The 17,767-nt window shown below is 46.8% G+C and overlaps 1 long non-coding RNA gene across 3 annotated transcripts in view; it reads right to left on the reverse strand.

Annotated features, from left to right (window-relative positions):
* The window catches only part of LOC125617854, a 55,658-nt gene that overhangs the window by 29,605 nt on the left and 8,286 nt on the right, over nt 1-17,767 (reverse strand). The window contains exon 1 of one of the 3 annotated variants that reach the window (XR_007348952.1): nt 6,332-6,522. The exons of the other annotated variants lie outside the window; for them this stretch is intronic. This is a non-coding gene — a long non-coding RNA (uncharacterized LOC125617854). Of the gene's footprint in view, nt 1-6,331; nt 6,523-17,767 lie in introns of those variants that run through there. 3 annotated transcript variants of the gene reach the window in all.

Below are 17,767 nucleotides of genomic sequence, written 5' to 3' on the forward strand. Positions count from 1 at the left end.
GCCTCACACATGCCAGGCAAGTGCTTTACCACTGAGCTACAGCCCCGGTCCCAAGATAGCTTATAAATGTTGCGAAAACCTAGTGAAGAGCACTCAGAATTTGGAGTCTGATCTCCTTTGGGCCCAACAGTGTAAAATAAAGTTTGGAGTTCTCTCCGAGGGCTGCTTGCTGCTTCTCAACCAGTCTGTTTCCTGCAACAGAACCACTGCAGAAGTTTTGTCTATTATAATTTGCTGGGAAGCGCCAGAAAAAACTGATGAGGGTCACTCTGGGACAGTCATGGCAGTCACAACCAAGATGGCTATGGTCAAGTCAAACTTGATTCATACATGCTCTTACATGGCTTAATTGATGTAGTAGGGTCTGAAAAGACAGTCACGGTGAACTCACATACCAGGAAAAAAGATTCAGTACATCCTGAGACGACTTCTATGTGAGCTGTTTAAAAGAGGCAAGTTTAATGTCTTCTCTCAGAAATGAATCAATTCATTTTAAATTGCATTCCATAATTGGTAAATGCCAAAAGTACACATTTTTTTTACAGTTTTGCTGAATTCTAGGCACATCCATTTACTACAGAGGGCTCTTCAACCACCTTGTCTCCCAAACCCCATTCTAGCTTATTGAAACTTAAAATGTCACCATTAGAAAATGATTGCTTTATCTTAACCGTAATACAACATTTTTGCCTCTATTATACAGAAGTTTCTGATATTAGACAACGGAAATCTTATCTCCTATTTACATCCCTCAAGTTCCCAAGGGAAGGATTCAAACATGTAAAGCTTGTGGATAAAGGATACAGAAATGCGAATCATAGGTGTATTTCTACATCCTTATTTCTGTGCTGTTCGTGTTATTCAGAAAATAAGCCAAAAATTGTTCACAGATCTCCTCAGTAGGGCTTCGTCCAGGCAATTTCTTATCAGGAAAATGAAATAATTTTTAAGGAGCCCTGAATGTTTTTTTTTTCCTGTGGTAATAATGCAAGTTAAAATCTTTGGCTTTGGTCAAACCATCCTCACTATTTCTGGTACGGAGGGTGCCTTTTTGCTCCCTGTCTCCACTAGTGCTTCTTCCTAACTGGAAGTTTCTGATATTTTTCTTTCATGTTTCCACTGTGCTTTTATTGGAGTGAACCACTCATAAAGTCATATGCATAAGGCTCGGTGAATTTTCCCTAAATGAGCACCCTGTGTATTCACCTCCCAGAGCAAAACTCCAGATCATTAAGCACCCTAGAAACCCTTCTGTGGCTCTTGTACAGAGGCAGATGACACTTTTCCTCTATTGTCTTCTGTATGTGGGACATGCTAATTAGATCAACAAAAGACAGATTAACAGAATTAAAACACAGAGCTTATTTACATGTGCAATGTCCATGCCCACGGGAAAAGAATCAGTGATGAGTGCTGTGGTGGGAGCTCTGGTTTCTTCCAGAATTCATATGTTGGAACCCAATTCCAATGTGAAAGTTCTAAGAGATGGGCCTTTGAGGACTTGATCAAGTTATTAGGGCTCTGCCCTTATGAATGAGATTAGTGCCACTATAAAAGCGGTTGAAGGGATCTGTCTTGCTCCTTCGTCTATGTGAGGGCACCTAGATGGTGTCATCTATGAAGAGAAGTCCTTCACTAGCACCGAATCTGGCAGTGTATTGACATTGGACTTCCCAGCCCCCAGAATGTGAGCACTACATTTCTGTTGTTCATAGATTACCAGTCTATGGAATTCTGTTATAGCAGCGTGGATGAACTAACACAATGGGCAACTCGGAGGGTGACTGGAATTTGAGTCTTATGTGCCATCTTAACACAGTGGATAAATTGTGGCAATGTGATACCTCCAGTTACGGGTGACGAGTCCTGCTTCCTCAGATGTTGAAGTATAACATTAGAGAAGCACGCCAAGGCAAGCATATAAAGCAGGATTCATTTAAAAAGGGGTAACATAGACTTCTTCTGGGAGGGAGAAGGGGGCCGTAGCTGGTATCCTGGTGTCCCCAGAAGTGAGGGTCTTCTGCCTTTTTTGTATGTCCTAGGCTTCCTTAGCTCTCCTGCTCTCTTCCCCTTATCTCTCTCCCTCCTGCATGCTTGACTAAGCCCAGGAGATGCTCAGGTGAGATGGCCAAAAGGGGAGAAGCATATGGGCTGGAGGGGCCAAGCAGGAAGGGGGCATAACTAACAACTCCCCGAGGGACAATCCCTGGGACAGGTTACCTTAGCAACAGGTCAGAGCAGGGGCAGGTCACCTTGATTAGTGTGGAGGAAGGACTCTGAAGGCATTATCATTTCAATCTCTTTCCAACTTCCCAGACCCAGGTTGGCCTCCCTGATAGGATCTGACCCCATGTACCTACCTATACTGACTGCCTCTTTTCATTCTGGCTTCAATATGACTAAACAAAAGAAGAGGAGGTGGGCTCCTGGGGGTGGTAAGTTGTGAAAAGGTGACTGGGAAATGTATGGTCGATGAGGTTTGCTTATTGGGATGGTTGTGCAGGTAAATCACACTCTTCCTTACATAGGAGAAGGGAACATCTTTATCAATGGAAAGAATGTCACCTTTACAAAGAGAAATCCAAGCCTGCTTTTAGGCAAATGGGGGAGACCGGAGAGTTTACCCTGTGCTTCCTAAGCCATCCTTCTGCTAAACTGGCATTTTTAAGGTGGCACATTTGATCCCCCTCATCTTTCAGTTTCTAGCACATCCTTCTCCCTCATGGTGATCACTAGCTGAGCATCTATCATGATTGTTCCAACTGCTTTTGAAACTTATTCAACGGAAACATAGAGTATGTGATTTTTCTAAAAAAAAAAAAAAAAAGTATTCCTTCTTTTTAGTTATACATGACAGTAGAGTATATTTGACATATTTATAGATACACGGAGTAAATCTTATTCTAATTAGGATCCCAGTCTTGTGGTTATACATGATGTGGAGATTCACTGTGGTATATTATCAAATATACATTTTAAACCAGGTCTAAGTGGAAAAGGATGTTATTACACTAGGAAACGTGTGCAGAGGCAGGTGAGCTGCATGGCATCTGGAGCAGGAATGGCTCTGGTCAGCGAGAACATGCACCTGTACAGGTAGAGAGGCCGAGTGTCTCTGGCATGTGTAACTTTCCTCAGAATGCACCACAGGAGACACACAACGCTGCTCCCTAGAGTGCTCAGACCCCTCTCACCTGCTAATCCCTAGCTCCATTTTTCAGCTCAAATACAGCAGGAATGCATCTCCAGGTGCAATTTAATAATAAACTGCTGACATCTTACCTGACCAATTAATCTTGCATACATCAGGCATTTTTAGTTTCAACTATCAGAAACCCAAATCAGGCAAACTCAGTATTAAAAGAAATTTAACAGCCTCAGAATCTAAAAGGAAAGGTTGGATAGTCAAAGGCACAAGGCCATAGCTGCAGCTGGACTCAAGGATCACTGGGAGCAGCCTTGACGGGCCAGAAATCTCCCTGCACATGGGCTCCGCTCCCTCTCTGTGCAGCTAGCTTCCTTGGCTGGCCAGAAACAAGGACACGTGTGAGGCCAGGGTCTGGCTTCTCCTTGTCCTACTTCAGTCATAAGTCCTTGCAGATGCTGCAGCTGTGGTCCAGGGATAGGGGTCAAGGAGAAGCCCACAGCTCTGCCAAAGCCACATGGTTAGACCCAGGAGGAGCAGGAGAGGGAGCCACTACCCAGATAAGTGACAAATTCTTGGGTGGGGGCCAGAGAGAGGGGGAAGATTTCAGCCAAGCAACTGAGTGGACAGCCATCAGTCTGTGGTCAGTCGGCCCTGCTGCTCTTGGCCCGAGGCGAAGCAGCCTATCATGGTGGGGAGCCCCTGGCTCATAACTGTAGAAATATGTGTTTTTTAAAACATGGCACCTCATGGCCAGGAAACAAGAGAGGAAGAGGAAGGGGCGAGGATCACACTACCCCCTCAGGGCCCACCTCCAACAACCAGAAGACTTCTCCCTAGACCTCATCTCTGTAGTGTCCACTGCCTCTCCATATTGCCAAGCTGGGCACCGAGGCTTTAACACACAGGCCTTTGGGGAGCATTTAAGATCCAAGCCAGAGCAGGCATGCCTAGCGATTGCAGGTATTAGGGCAGCTGCCTGGGGTCCAGGAGGAAGATCATCCTGTCCTCAGGATGCTCTTTTGATGGTCCCTGGGAAAGTTACTGATGACGTCATTGTTTTTCATCAGAAAAATTGAGATAACTGACCCCACCTTCCTAGTTGCAATTGGACACCATCATTCATACCCACTCCCCTCTAATGCTTCCCAGATCATTTATGACTTACAACTTGTCCACGTTTTTGTTTGTTTGTTTGTTTTATTTGATTTCAATTCCAATTTATGGCACAGGCATGGAGAAGTGAGTTGATAAGGAAATTAGATGAATTACAACTTGTCAGTGTTATCCATGTAATGTATTTACTAAGGTATTTCAGCTTTGGAAGTCCAATTATGGCTAATCTTGTTTTCCTGCAGTTTCCCACAATATTAATTTATAACACATACCTGATATTTCAATTGTGATTGATAGTTTGGGACATTTTACCTAATTAAGCCAGTTAATTGCCCCAACTATTTTGAATAATTAGAGGCTTAATATACTAATGGCAGAATGGCATGAAAAATTAAATTGTTGGAAATGAAGTTAAAGAAATCAGAGTTTAAAAACTATTTAGAATATTTTTAATTTTTAATGTGAACAACATCATCCATGATAAGAAAATCCACGTGTGTGCAATGAGGTAGACTTTGACCCTCTTGAATTATGTTTAATTTTTAGCCAAAACTTAATAAGAAATTTGAAAGGTCTTATTAAGAGGTAATTGGCTACAAACATCAGGTTTTAAGAGCATTTCTGAACTTCCTGGTGACTAAAAGCTGCCACACCTATGAGATAAGCGAGCCGAGCATCTCACCTTCTCTCAGGCCATGCCATCAACAAGAACTATCTTTCATTGGCTGTGACTGAGCACCAGAGAACCCTTCTAGAAAGTTCCACTTTATACAGGGGTTGCAGCAATGATGGGATTGGAGGTGACATGATAGGCAGTGGATAGTGGAGTTTCCCAGGAAGCTTACAGAAAGATACTGACAGCAATCAGATTGTAAGACGTTTTGTGGGGGTTTCACCTCAAAAACACAGCTGCTTTTAGATCTTCCTGAGAGCTGTTAACCCAACATGAATTAGTAGAGAGAGTGAGAAATGGCATTCTGCAAAAACACTGTGCTACCTGTGGGAACTGAGAATATTATGCCTCAGCCCAGGAGGAACAGACAGTGAACAAGCTAAAGAGGGCAGCTGCGTTGTGCTAATGAGAAAACCTGGAACAACAAGGCCCAGCAGGGTTGGGTCTGGTCAACAGGGAGCTGGGAAGCCAGTGCCAGAAGCAGAAGCAGCTTAAGAAAATCAACATACACATTTCCAAAGGAAAATCTGGTGTGTTTCACAGTAGCCTTGCCTGGTCCCTAGTAACCAGTCATCCAAAAGGTGGTCTCAAGTCACTCTGCTGCACACTCAGGATTAATTGAGCATCTTCATGGGAGTGAAGTAAGTCAAAATGATCAAATTCTTGCAAAATTTTTAAGTTCAAGCTGGTGCGGGCTGTATAATTCATATTTACTTTTGAAAATGCAACTATATATCAAAATAGACATTGTTTTAACTATGGGAGATGACGTATTAAAGAAAACCTAGTTTCAGATTTGAATGTCCAATAATGATCTTGTTATTTCAATCTTAGCCAGGATTCCAGATTCAGAATATTTTCTACTGTCCAAATACGACGTGTATAGGCATATGAAATACTGCTCAACAAAGGTGTTAAAATACAAAGTCCCAGATAAAGTACACGTACATTCAAGGGGAGTCCCCTCGGCAATGATTCACTGTTTAGGTCCCACAAGTATAAACATGGTAGAATTCTGACCCAGAATGGGTACAAAGATAAATGTCACCTCATGGCCAAATCCTGACAATAACATTGAACACATACTAAGAACCATGGAATGTTCCAGGCACCTCTCATGAAGTAACTCATTTAATTCTCTTCTCATGATGACTTACAAAGTAGGTGCCTCTTTTTCTGTGAGAGGACTAAGAATCGCCACATCTTACCCAAGTTTGCACAGCTGGAGAGGGATGAGCCAGGCGGCGTGGCTCCAAGCACAGGCACTGACGTCTCCAGGGGCAGGTCCTGAGCACCATGCAGGTGCCCATGCTTGTTCCGCACCCTCAGAGCCCTGCCAGAAGCTCCCAGTGGACCTCACCCCATCCCTACGGACTGTGTACCCTTTCAAAGCTCACCTGGAGGTCACAGAAGGACACGGAGCTGGACATCAGAATGGTGGATTCTACAGGAAGTAGCTGTGTGGTATGCAGTTTGGCTTGTGGGGACAACATCTTACAACACTGGGGACTCCAGCAGAATGACTTTCTTTCAGGGTAGATGCAGGCCACAGTCTCCCTATGGGAACAAAGGACCCCAGAGCCAACCTCGAGCATCCCCTGACTCCCAAGGAACCCCAGCAAGCCTACCTGTACCACAGGCCCCTCCCTGTTGCCATCACCACTGCTCCCCCTGGGGCTGGGATCCCAAGGGAGTCTGAAAGAGGAAGCAGGCCTTCCCCTCCCTGTCCAGACCCTAGCAAGAGAAGTTGAGAATGGCCCCTTGGCACTCTTGACCCTGGCAAAGGCTGCAGTACTGGACAGCGCCTTGCTCTGCTCTCTGGCTCTGCAAGGGCCTTAGAGGCTGGGGAAACCACACCCACCCCTCTACTCAGCTGGACCCTCAGTGTGACATGGAGTTAGGCAGTCAGGTCCTTTGTCTCCTGATTCAAGGAATGAAACCCCAGGGCCCAAGTGTGAGAGCAAAGTTACAGGATTTTTTAGAGGAATAGAAAGAAAGCAGAGCTCCTGAGGGGAAAGGTTCTGAGAGGGCTGCCCAAGGTGTCTGTTGTCCAGGGGTTTTAAAGGCCTATCTGATGGCCCAGTGCAGGTGATTGGTGGGGTGAGGGATGCCAACATGGACCAGTCAAGCTCTTCAAGCTCCAAGCCAATCAGAAGTGTATAATCCCCTATTTACATAATTAGGAGAATGGGTCCATCCTTGCAGTTTGACCTGTCTGTTGGAAAGAGGGGGCCTTTCCATTACCTTACAATTTAGGTGTCTGCTTTGCGGTCGGCCATTGCTAGGGGTAGGGGCAAGGGTGACTGAGGGAGGGCCTCTGCGGCTGCTGTGGGTGCAGCTGTGAGAACAGAGGCAGGTGTTCTGACTCAGAAGGAGGCCTGTGGTTATCGCTGGCAGGAAGCACGAGCCGCAGGATGTCTCACACCCACTGTCTCCTCTCAGGTTGGCATGATGTCCCCCTCCCCACGTCCTTCTCCAAGGCCCTCATCCTGGCTGTCTGTGGGAGACCTCTCTTCCTGCCTCTATGGGATGCTCAGCTGGTAGAGCTCCCTAACTATGCAGTGCCTCCCTGGAATGTAGTGAAAACCAGCAGGAGTCAACAGAGACCTGCCTCCTCCCTTGCCTGAGCTGACCTCCTGCTGCTGCCCTATCTGTAGCTTCTCTTCCCTTCAGCTAACTTCATGTGGAGGCTTAGTGACAGTTTTCCAAGCTCAGCCTTTCCCCCAGGTGATCAAACATGGCATTACCCCAACTTCAGAGCTTCACAGATGCCCAAAACATAGATAGGCAAAGTTGGAAACGCTGCTTTCATTTCAAAATGAAATGAATAAAAGGTCAAGAGAGCAAAGAGGGAACTTGCAGAAGCTGAGTGGTGGACACACTGGGTTCTCCTGTGCCCAAAGGTGGCCGAGCTGAGTTGCTCCCTGTTCCGAAGTTCTGAGGGTTTCAAGGACGGAGCACAAAGGCAGCTCTGGACAGCTGCATCCCACAGGGCATGTGTCCTTTGGCCTCTTCTACAGACAGTGTTTGAAACACACATGCTCATTACCTCCCCCCACCCACACACACAGAGAAATAACAGATAGATAGAGAGAAAACCCCTCTTCTCTTGGGATTCACAGATCCCTGGCTCCCCAAACTATCCATCTCATAAAGCTCTGTCCTGTGAAGGTCGATGCAATTGTAAATACTTGGCTTGCAAATGCTTTTTTAGCCATTAATTTGTCTGTAATACCAAACAGTGAAAAGAAATAAACTTCCAAAGGGTATCATGGTTCTTGCTGGCTATATTGCAGAAAAGACTGTTCAATAAAGAAATAATAATTTTTAAAAACATAAGTGACTCTGGATGATTTTGTTTGATTAAATTAGGGGTAAAATATAGATATTTAGCTTAATTTGAATGTCAGGTAAACAACAAGTGAGATTTTCATATAAGTGTTCCCAAAATATCTATAAGGCAAATATTATATGGGATACACTTATGCTAAAAAAAAAAAAAAAATCATTGCTTACCCATAATTCAACTTGAACTGGAAATGTTCTATTTTTATTTGCTAAATCTGATATCTGTCAATAGCATTTTGTCCTAAGATGTTCCTGACAAAGAAGAAAAATTATTGAGTCTCAGAAACAGAAAACTGGTGTGTGTTCTGAGCCCAAAATACATTTTTATAAACAAATAAGAGTGTCCATGCCAGTTGTGGATCGAGGCTAGCCCCACAGATGCTGCCCAGCTCCAGGTGTGGGTGAAATACCACATGACATTGGAGGGAGAGTTCAAAACGGTTGCCAATTTAGTAACCAGATAAAAGAGGACTTTTCCTTTTTTACATACTTATTTTTTAAATAGTTTTTAAAATCTTGAGTGCTGGTTTTGAGGACAGGCAGGTTTCCCTGAAGGTAAGTTGGTGTGCTAGAGACGTCTGCCGTGGGAAGAGAACTGCTGGGCCTCACCTAGGACTCCGGGCTCAGTCCCTGTCCCCTTCTTACTCTGCCTCGCCTTGCTCCTTGGGCCACATGGATGGCCCTGGGAACGATACAGCGGAGAAGGCAGGAGGTACACATGACTGCTGACAGGCCCAGGGCCAGCCTGGTGACCCCTTTAATCCTTAGGGCCAATTATAACTCACACCTCCACAGCAGAAGTGGGCCACTGCACAGGTGGAGGTCCCACCCCTACGAGGGAGGGGACATGCACACCCCTCCTGCAGGACTAACAACCCATCAGTGAAGCCCTGGGGGTAGGCTTGCTAGAACCAGAGGGGCCAGCAGGGCAGAGGGACAAGCAAGGGCACGGCCATGGTGCCACCAGTCTGAACAGCAGCTGGTCACAAAGCCAAAGTCATGCAGTCAATCCTTGTTTGAGAATTCGTGTTGCAAATTTACCCACTCAATAAAACTTACCACCTGTAAGCCCAAAATCAGTTCTTAGAGAATTCCACAGTCATTCGTGGACATGCGTAGAGCGGCGAGTTGTGTTTCCCAGCCCACACCTTCCCCTTCTGCCCTCTTGTTTCAGCTCAGATGGCAAACAAGTGTTCTTTTTCAGTCTGTTTAGTGCCACGTTTTTCACATTTTTGTGGTTTTGTTGTTGTTGGTGGTGGTGATTCAGTTTTTTAAAGTGTCCCCAAGTGAAGTGCCAAATGCTGCTTAGTGAATGCTCCTGAGCACAAAGAGACAGGCATGTGCCTTAGAGCAAAAGCACATGTTCAGATAAAAGCTTCATTCCGGCCGAGCTAGGGCACTCTGTGTCCTCAGTTCAGTGCTTCGGTGTGGATGATATCTGCTGCATGGGGGACTTCCAGCAGCACCCATTAAACAAGGTTACCTTTAGAGCACTTGGCGACCATGTGACAAAAGCTCCCAGGAAGGTAACCCTATGCACAGTGTTCACAGTCACTGCTCAGTGTACACGGAGACTTCAGGAGACAACTGTGCATGGTGAGAATCAACTGCATTAGCTCTTTCTTTTTCTCCCATCCCCTCCACTTCCTTCCCTTGGCAGTGCCTGCAGCTGCGGGGCTCTTTACCTGGGGTTCTGGCCCTTTGTGAGCCCGTATCTATCGGGTTTACTGAAGCGTCTCACTACCTGCACAGTACATGGAGCATGAGAGGCATCTCAGTAATTCCCGGCACCCTGTCATCCTCCTCCCTGTCCCCACTGGGGAGTGGCAACCCAATACCTCTCAAAAGTGGGATCAACCAACCAAAGCTTTAGAGCACCCCATCTGGGATTTAGGATCAGTGGCCCATGGAACTCAAGAATGTCAGGTGGGGAATCTTGCTTCCAGAGGGATGAAACTATGGCGCTGAAATGAGAACACGCCGCTCAGGCGCAGGTTTGAGGTTGTGTGGTCTCTGCTCTCAGGTATGTGTATTATCCTGGAGACCCAATCCCAACATTAGGGTGTTGCCCCTCAGCGGACAGGACTGCTCCTCTCCCTCCAGGGCCCTGTGGGGTGCGTGGGAAGGTGTGATGCCCGTCACTGTAGGTGCGCATTTGTACAGAGAACGGGTCCCGTGCACAGGACACCACAGCCCTGCACAAGGCCTGCCTGCAGTCTGAAAGCTTTTCAGTCCAGGAAGGTGCTGTGGTTTGGACATGGTTTCAGTGACCCCGAGGCTTCTTGTGTTGAAATTTAATCCCCACTGGGAGATTTTGAATGGGTGGGAACTTAATTCAACTGTGCTGTTTTGAGGTGGGCCTTTGGGAGACGATTAGGGTTACATAAGATCATTAGGGTGGAGCCCATGACTAAATCCTAGTGGCTTTATAGGAAAAGGAAAAGAGACAGGAGAGATATATGTGCACACTTCCTGTGCCACCTCAGGACACTGCCTCAAGAAGACCATCATGAGAGGCTGGCCCTCAACCTTGTGCCTCTAGAACTGTGAGCCCTGATAAACCTTCTTTCTTTCTTTTCTTTCTTTTTTTAGTTGTAGATGGACACAATACCTTTATTGTAATTTTTTAATGTGGTACTGAGGATCGAACCCAGTGCCTCACATGTGCTAGGCAAGTGCTCTACCACTGAGCCACAACCTCAGCCCTAAATATCCTTTCTTCACAACTCACCAAGTCCCTGTTATTGTGTCATTAGCAACAGAAAATGAACTATAAAGGTAAATCCTAAAAGGATGCCTGCAGCCACAGATGAACCAGCAAGGGTGTGAGCAGACGAGTCCCAGGGAGTCAGCTTGCCACTAGCTCTGGCAGCTGCCCACCCTGGCCACCAGGGTTCAAAACCCACGAACACTGCAGAGCTTGAGCCACTGCCTGCGAATCAGGGTGAATCCCAGCCCTGGCCATGTCCCCCAGGCAAAGGGAACCAACAGGCACCCTCCCCAGAGTTCTGCCTTTGGGGCGTCTCCTTCACCTCTCACTCTCAGGGCTGACTGGCTCAGGCTATGATGAGATGGCAGTCTCGCTGAGCTCAGTGGAGTCGGCCTCAGCTGCACCCATAGTTTTCTCATTGAACCAACAGGTGAGAGCCATCGCATGCTGCTTCATCTGGCACTAAATCTTGAGTCTCCCATGAGTGTGTCCAGACCATGTGTGGTCCACTCCAAAGCTACCTGGCATCCTACTCAGTATAAGACCCAGAGGATCTCTTCCAGAATATATAGCCTGGGGTTAAAAATCAGCAGACTTGTCGGTGGAAGAACCTGCCTGCTGGGGAGGGAAACCTTGAAATCCTCCCTCCCAGAGGGATTGGGGCAGAGTGTTGGGTTCTCAGCTCCACAGGCTCCTCAGATGTCTCTTCCCATCTCCTGTCCACTTGTCCCCCCTGACGCCAGTCCTAAGGGTGTAAGAATGTTGTTGTTGATGTAACCACACTACACACCCACCAGATGCCCATCAATGCCTGCCTGGTGCTTCTAGTGATCCATGACAGTTTTAAGACTAATATCTGGAAACATTTGTGCCTTGAACCAGGAGTTGTGCAGCTCTGAATCACCACTGTTTTTCTGAAACGCTCCAGGATAATAAGATATCCCGTCATCCTGTGACCATCATGGCTGGAACATCAGTCAAAGGCCGCCTGTATTTGGTCTCCCGAAGCCTTGACCCTGGCCAGCCCTTCAGCCCAGGCAAGTCAGTGATGATGTGGCAATCGTGATGCAACTCTGTGCAAGTTTTCAGGACCCCTCCTCCATCTGCAAGAACACTATCTCTTGTGCTCGAACAGGTGGGCAGCCTAGACAAGAGCCTTATTACTCAACATCCAACTTGAGAAACACGGATCATTCCAGCATTTAAAACAGAAGGAATCTAAGTTAGGATTTGGTTACACAGGTGACAGAAGAGCAGAGAAACCAAACCAAAGATTCAGCCAGAGATTAATGACAAAACACCATTCCTGGGTGGAGGGAAGGGCTTCTGGAGCACAGGGTGCAGGGTCACCTGGTGGAGGTGGGGACCACAGCAGGACTAGCAGACAGAAGTTCAGACCACAGACATGATGCCACAACTAACTGGGACACGGAGCCAAATGCAGAGAGGAAAAACACTGGCTTTCCCTCCCTCTCTGTCCTGTCGCCTATTGTTGTCCCATTGGACAAATCAGCTGCTCTGAGAGTTTGGGACATGCAGCCTGAAAGGGTTACCCCCAAAGGATGCAGAGTTGAGTAGGGGACACAGGAGGAAGATCTGATGGATGGCAGGGTGCCAAGGACCAACACCAAGGTGGCAGGAGCAGGGTGGCTGCAGGCAATACCCCTGCAGCATTTATACCCCAAACACTTAGCAATGTTGGGTGCAGGCCCTTGAGGGAAGGTTTGAACAACAACCCAGCAACTCGGGAGGTTGAGGCAGGAGGATCCCAAGTTCAAGGCCAGCCTCAGCTTAGACTCTTATGACTTGTGACCAGAACGATGATATGTGAATAAATCAAAGGCAAGAAAAATATAATGTGAGAGAAATCAAACAAGCCAATATCTATGTTGGATAGAGTTTGTCATTCCCAGTGTGGTGTTCTGGACACGGCGGATCCCTTTAGTATGCAAAATAGGTGAGGTGGACACTGCTTAAAGTTGAAATGGCCTGGGGGTCTCACCACCCACCTCATGTCCACAGGGTGCTGCGGGTATACTGTGACCCCAGGAAGGCCCCTCAATGTCAGGCCTAACACACAGTTTTGGCAACACTGTAGGTCACCTTTTCAAGACATACTAAGGACCTCAAGAGATGTCAAATTAAATCCTTGGGGTTTAATACCACGTGGTTTAAAATAGTGAGAGACAGACAGAAAGCTGGACTCCGTCTCCTGAGTGAACTTGTCCCTGAATGCACAGCTGATGCCACAGAGTCTAACTTCAGGAGGAAGAGAGAGCAAATATTGAGCTCCAGACAGAGAATGGCAATTCCTGGCTTTAAAAGTTTCTACCTCTGATTGGGTAGAGAGAAGTGAGGGGAGGGCAGGGGAAGGGGGGATAGGAAGGGCAGCAGAATACAACGGACACTAGTATGGCTGCATGTATAAACGTGGCTGTATAACCAATGTGATCCTGCAATCTGTACACGTGGAAAAATAAGTATTCATACCCCATTTGAATCAAATGTTTAATATGTCAAGATCATTGTATTGTCTTGAGCAACTAATAAAAAAAAAAGTTTCTACTTCTTCCCTTTTTTTTTTTTTAAACACAAGCTGTCGAGCTTGTTTCTCTTAACCCACTCCTGTGCAACAAAAGTCCGCTAATTACTGACTGTTATTTTACAAGAGAAGAAACTGGGACCTTAAAAAGCCGTGACATAAAGGCAAAACCCAGACGTTAAGCCTGATCCTTCTGGAGGCTAGTCCGCTCGCCGTAGATCCTGTGTCGCGAGATGGCTTCAAATATCTGTTAAAACTATAACAGACTGGACTTCCCATGGAAAGTGTGCATGAGAAGGGCTCGACTTTGGTCAACTCTAGCTCTCCTTTGGAAAGAAATTATGATAAGCCAGGAGTGGTGGCACCTGTAATCCCAGCAACTCGGGGGGTTGAGGCAGGAGGATCCCAAGTTCAAGGCCAGCCTCAGCTTAGAGAGGCCCTAAGCAACTTAGTGAGACTCTGTCTTTAAATAAAAAATAAGAAGGGCTAAGGACGTGGCTCAGAGGTAAAGCACCTCTGGGTTCAATCCCTAGGGGAGAGGGGGGGGGGAGNAAAGATCTATCACATGGCACCTGAAGGGAGGGGGGAGAGGGAGAGAGGGAGAGAAATTGTGTTGTATCTCAAATACTACATTTCAAGAGCACCTACTTCATCTTTGCTTGGCCTGGGATCTCCTAGATCTGGTGCCGACCTCTGCCACAGCACACAGCCCCTGGATTCCCTCCTTTCTGCCACTGCCTCTCACCTGCTTAGGTGTGGCCGCTGTGCCTCTTCAGTGATAAACACAACTCCTTCCAGCACATGACAAACACTGCTCCACACAAACACCTGAAGGAGTGCATATGATCAAATCCTTCCCACCAGGAGCCTGTTCATAGAAGACTCTTAGTTGAGACTGGTTGTCAGAACCCTCCCTGGGCTCAGAACCCACTCCTCCTTAGGTTGAGTTCATGCTTGTGTCAGTCCCCGCCATCCCTCCCACTGGTAGCTTCCACTCTGAGTTTTCTCTCATAACAAACTCCTAAGTAAGTAAGCAGTTTAAAGATGTGACCTCTCAATCTTACAGAATCAAAACAGCAATAAATCATTTTTTCCCCAAATGTGTTCCAAGTGCTATTTGAGGGCTGGGGACATAGCTCAGTTGGTAGAGTACTTGCCTCACATGCACAAGGCCCTGGGTTCTATCCCCAGCACCACACACACACACACACACACACACACACACACAAGCTATTTGATTATCCTCTTATTTTATGAGAAGAGTAAATAGGAGTCTATTTAGAAAGTGAAAGGCTCAGGGAGGTTAGATGATTTAGGAAAATATTTAGAACAAGAAACATGTATAGATCTTGGGTTTTCTTCCAAGTTTTTTTTTTTTCTTTTTTCTTCTTCTCTTTTAAGCATAAGCCTTTGTTGGCTGTAGACAGGAAGGTTCTAATAAGCCCTAGAAGAAAAGCTAGTGGAAATCTCTTCATTCAGACATCTTTTTTTTTTTTCACATTAGAAAGCACATCTCAGATATCAGAATCATTTTCACCTAATTTTATGAATCACTTCAAATCCTAAAGAAATATTATCTTACAAGTTTCAAGTCTTAGTTTAGAATGATCCACGTATTCATTCAGCAAATATTTGATCTATGCTATATAATAAGCAGCATGCTGGATCCTGGTGAAGGAAACCTGAAAAGTCCAACCAACTCTACCTCCTGGAATTCAGAATCTACCCAGATGATGCCATGGGATATTTTATATATTCTTCACAGTCCAGGCTGATCTGAAAACTACGCTTTATGCCTTTCCTGTCTACAGAAAACATTCGGCTATTGAATTGCCCTCCAGCAGAGGTGCTATGAAAATTGGAAGCAGGGAAATTCAAGTAATCCCTTTACATAACTTTTAAGCACATACAAGGAAATTGAGGTTATTGGCTAAAATTACCTTTCTGTCTCAATCCTGTTCAATACCAAGAACAATAGTGTGCCACACAGGAGTTCATTTAAATATATATGGAATGAATTTCAAAATTATAGAAAAGTTCTAAGAAAAACAATTGCTCAAAAAACATCCTTATCCCCCTCAACCCAGGTGGCCCACGGTTCACATTTATACATGAACTTTCCTAAACCACTTGAGAGTAAGCTGTGTTCATCTGATCTTTCCCCTAGAATATGCTTCCTCAGAACTGAGGTGGTCCTTACGGGACTGAGGTGCCACCTTCACCAAGGTCACTGCACACACTCTGCCTGTGCCCCCGCCTGTGCTCTTCCACTTCTGACAGTGGTCCTGTCTCCCCGGCCACCTGCAGTCTGGAACATTCCCACAGCCCTTGTTTAACTTTGTGGCATCACATGCTGAAGAAGAGCCCTCCTCTCCCTTCCTTAACAGAACCACCCTCACTGGGGGACTGTCAGGTGCTCCCTGCTTGTCCGCACTTCTGGTCAGTAGACTACACTAGTGCTGCTGCCCTGCTAGGCGTCCTGCCTGGAGACACTACTCGGTGAGAGCCCCGGCATCCCTCTGCGCACAGTAGCTATTGGTTCAGCAATATATATAGGGATCAGCAGTCCAGGGAAGCACCAGAAAACCACACAGACTCTGGTCCTCAAACTCCCCTTGGGCTTAGCATCCTTCCAAGCTTCTTGCCTGAATCAGTCCTCAAGGGGATGGCTACAAATAATTTCCCATCTCCTGCACCCCTCCACATTTACCAGTCCTGTGAGTAAGAGCCCCCCTTCTCTTCCATCTATCCCTTTGATCATCACTAATGAATGCAGGGTTCTGTTTCTCTTCCAATGGCTTGTAAGTCATTTCTTTACTGTTCTGGTGCTACACTTGTGCAGGTTCGGCCAGTGGGAGCCCCTCAAGCAGGCCTGTGAGCTTTTGATGTTCTTCTTTTTAATCGCTCTTTATGTTGTGGCACGATAAGGCATTCCACACCCACACTGTCCTGGCCAAGAAATTCCCGTCTCTGCAGGGAAGAGCACTAACAACCACCACCACAGTCTGCACCCTAGGTGAGCTTGTGGCTGTGGAGGCATAGTGGCCTCCAGGACCTGCCAGAGGACACAGAGACAACAATTCCTGGCAGAACAAACACATCAGTACATTTCTGTTCTTCAAGAGATAAACTTTCCAAGGGTCAAGTTTATCTGAACCAGCATTATAAAACAATCTGTGTTCTTTCTCCAGAACAAAGAGTACGAGAGTTCAGGCTAAGAAAGGAAAATCAATGAAAACGCAGTGATAATGGGCCAGGGCTCACTGGGCACAGGGTGTTGGCATGTATGGCTCCACAGGAAGGGAGTCACTGTGACACGAGGCCCCCATCAGAACAAAGCTTTCACAGTCGGATCTGGCTCTACTCACTGGGTTTTTGCCTTTGCATGATTTTGGGCCACAAGCTATCGGGTTATTTGAACTAAAAAACAGTGATGCCCTTTATGGGACACTCTGGGAACACGGGAGTCTACTTGATTCTTCATTTGCCCCTGTGCGGATCAAATGAATTCAGTGACACCCCAGGATGCTCTCCGCCTCATGCACCCTCAGAAGCATGAATTGAAGCAAGCTGTAAGGTGCCAGGGGACAAGAGTTAAGGGCAGAAGAGGAGAGGCCCTTGGGCAGGCATCACTACTTGCTGCTGGGTCAGCTCTAGCGGTCACCCAGCTTTTCTGACGTCTGTGGAATGAGGCAGGCACAGGCTGTGCCAGGTTGCAGTGAGGACTGGTTGAGATGACAGACACAGGGTGCTTACCTAGCTCACAGTGCCCTGCAGCTGGGGTGCTTACCTACCTTGGGGCAGCCCAGGAAGGCACAGAGGAAGGGTCAGAACCTGACCACAGGACACACCCCCTGAGGGAAGGGGACCCTGCTCATGGCTCTCAGGGTACCCTGAGGTGGTGAGGGCACTGCCCAGACAGGCCCAGTAGGGTTGCTATTCCTGTGGTGGGCAGATAGGACCAAAAGGAGGGTGGCCTCACTCGGCCCAGCTGCAGGTCAGTTGCAGGAGCACAGAGAAGCCACCAAGATGTGTGTTTGTTTGAAATGAAGACCCGTATGTAGGAACCATCATAGACCACAGCAACTCGGCCAGCTGTTCTCGGAGGAAGCTGAATCTGAGGTCTGCGCTGTTGGATGGACATGGAAAAACTGAACTTGAGCAGGGGGTGCGTGCAGTGTTTGTGGGAGAGGTGAGAGAGGCTGACGTGGTGTGAAGATATTCCTGAGGGGA

Source organism: Marmota marmota, unplaced genomic scaffold, assembly GCF_001458135.2.
Source record: "Marmota marmota marmota unplaced genomic scaffold, marMar, whole genome shotgun sequence".
In the NCBI taxonomy this organism is placed as follows: Eukaryota; Metazoa; Chordata; class Mammalia; order Rodentia; family Sciuridae; genus Marmota; species Marmota marmota.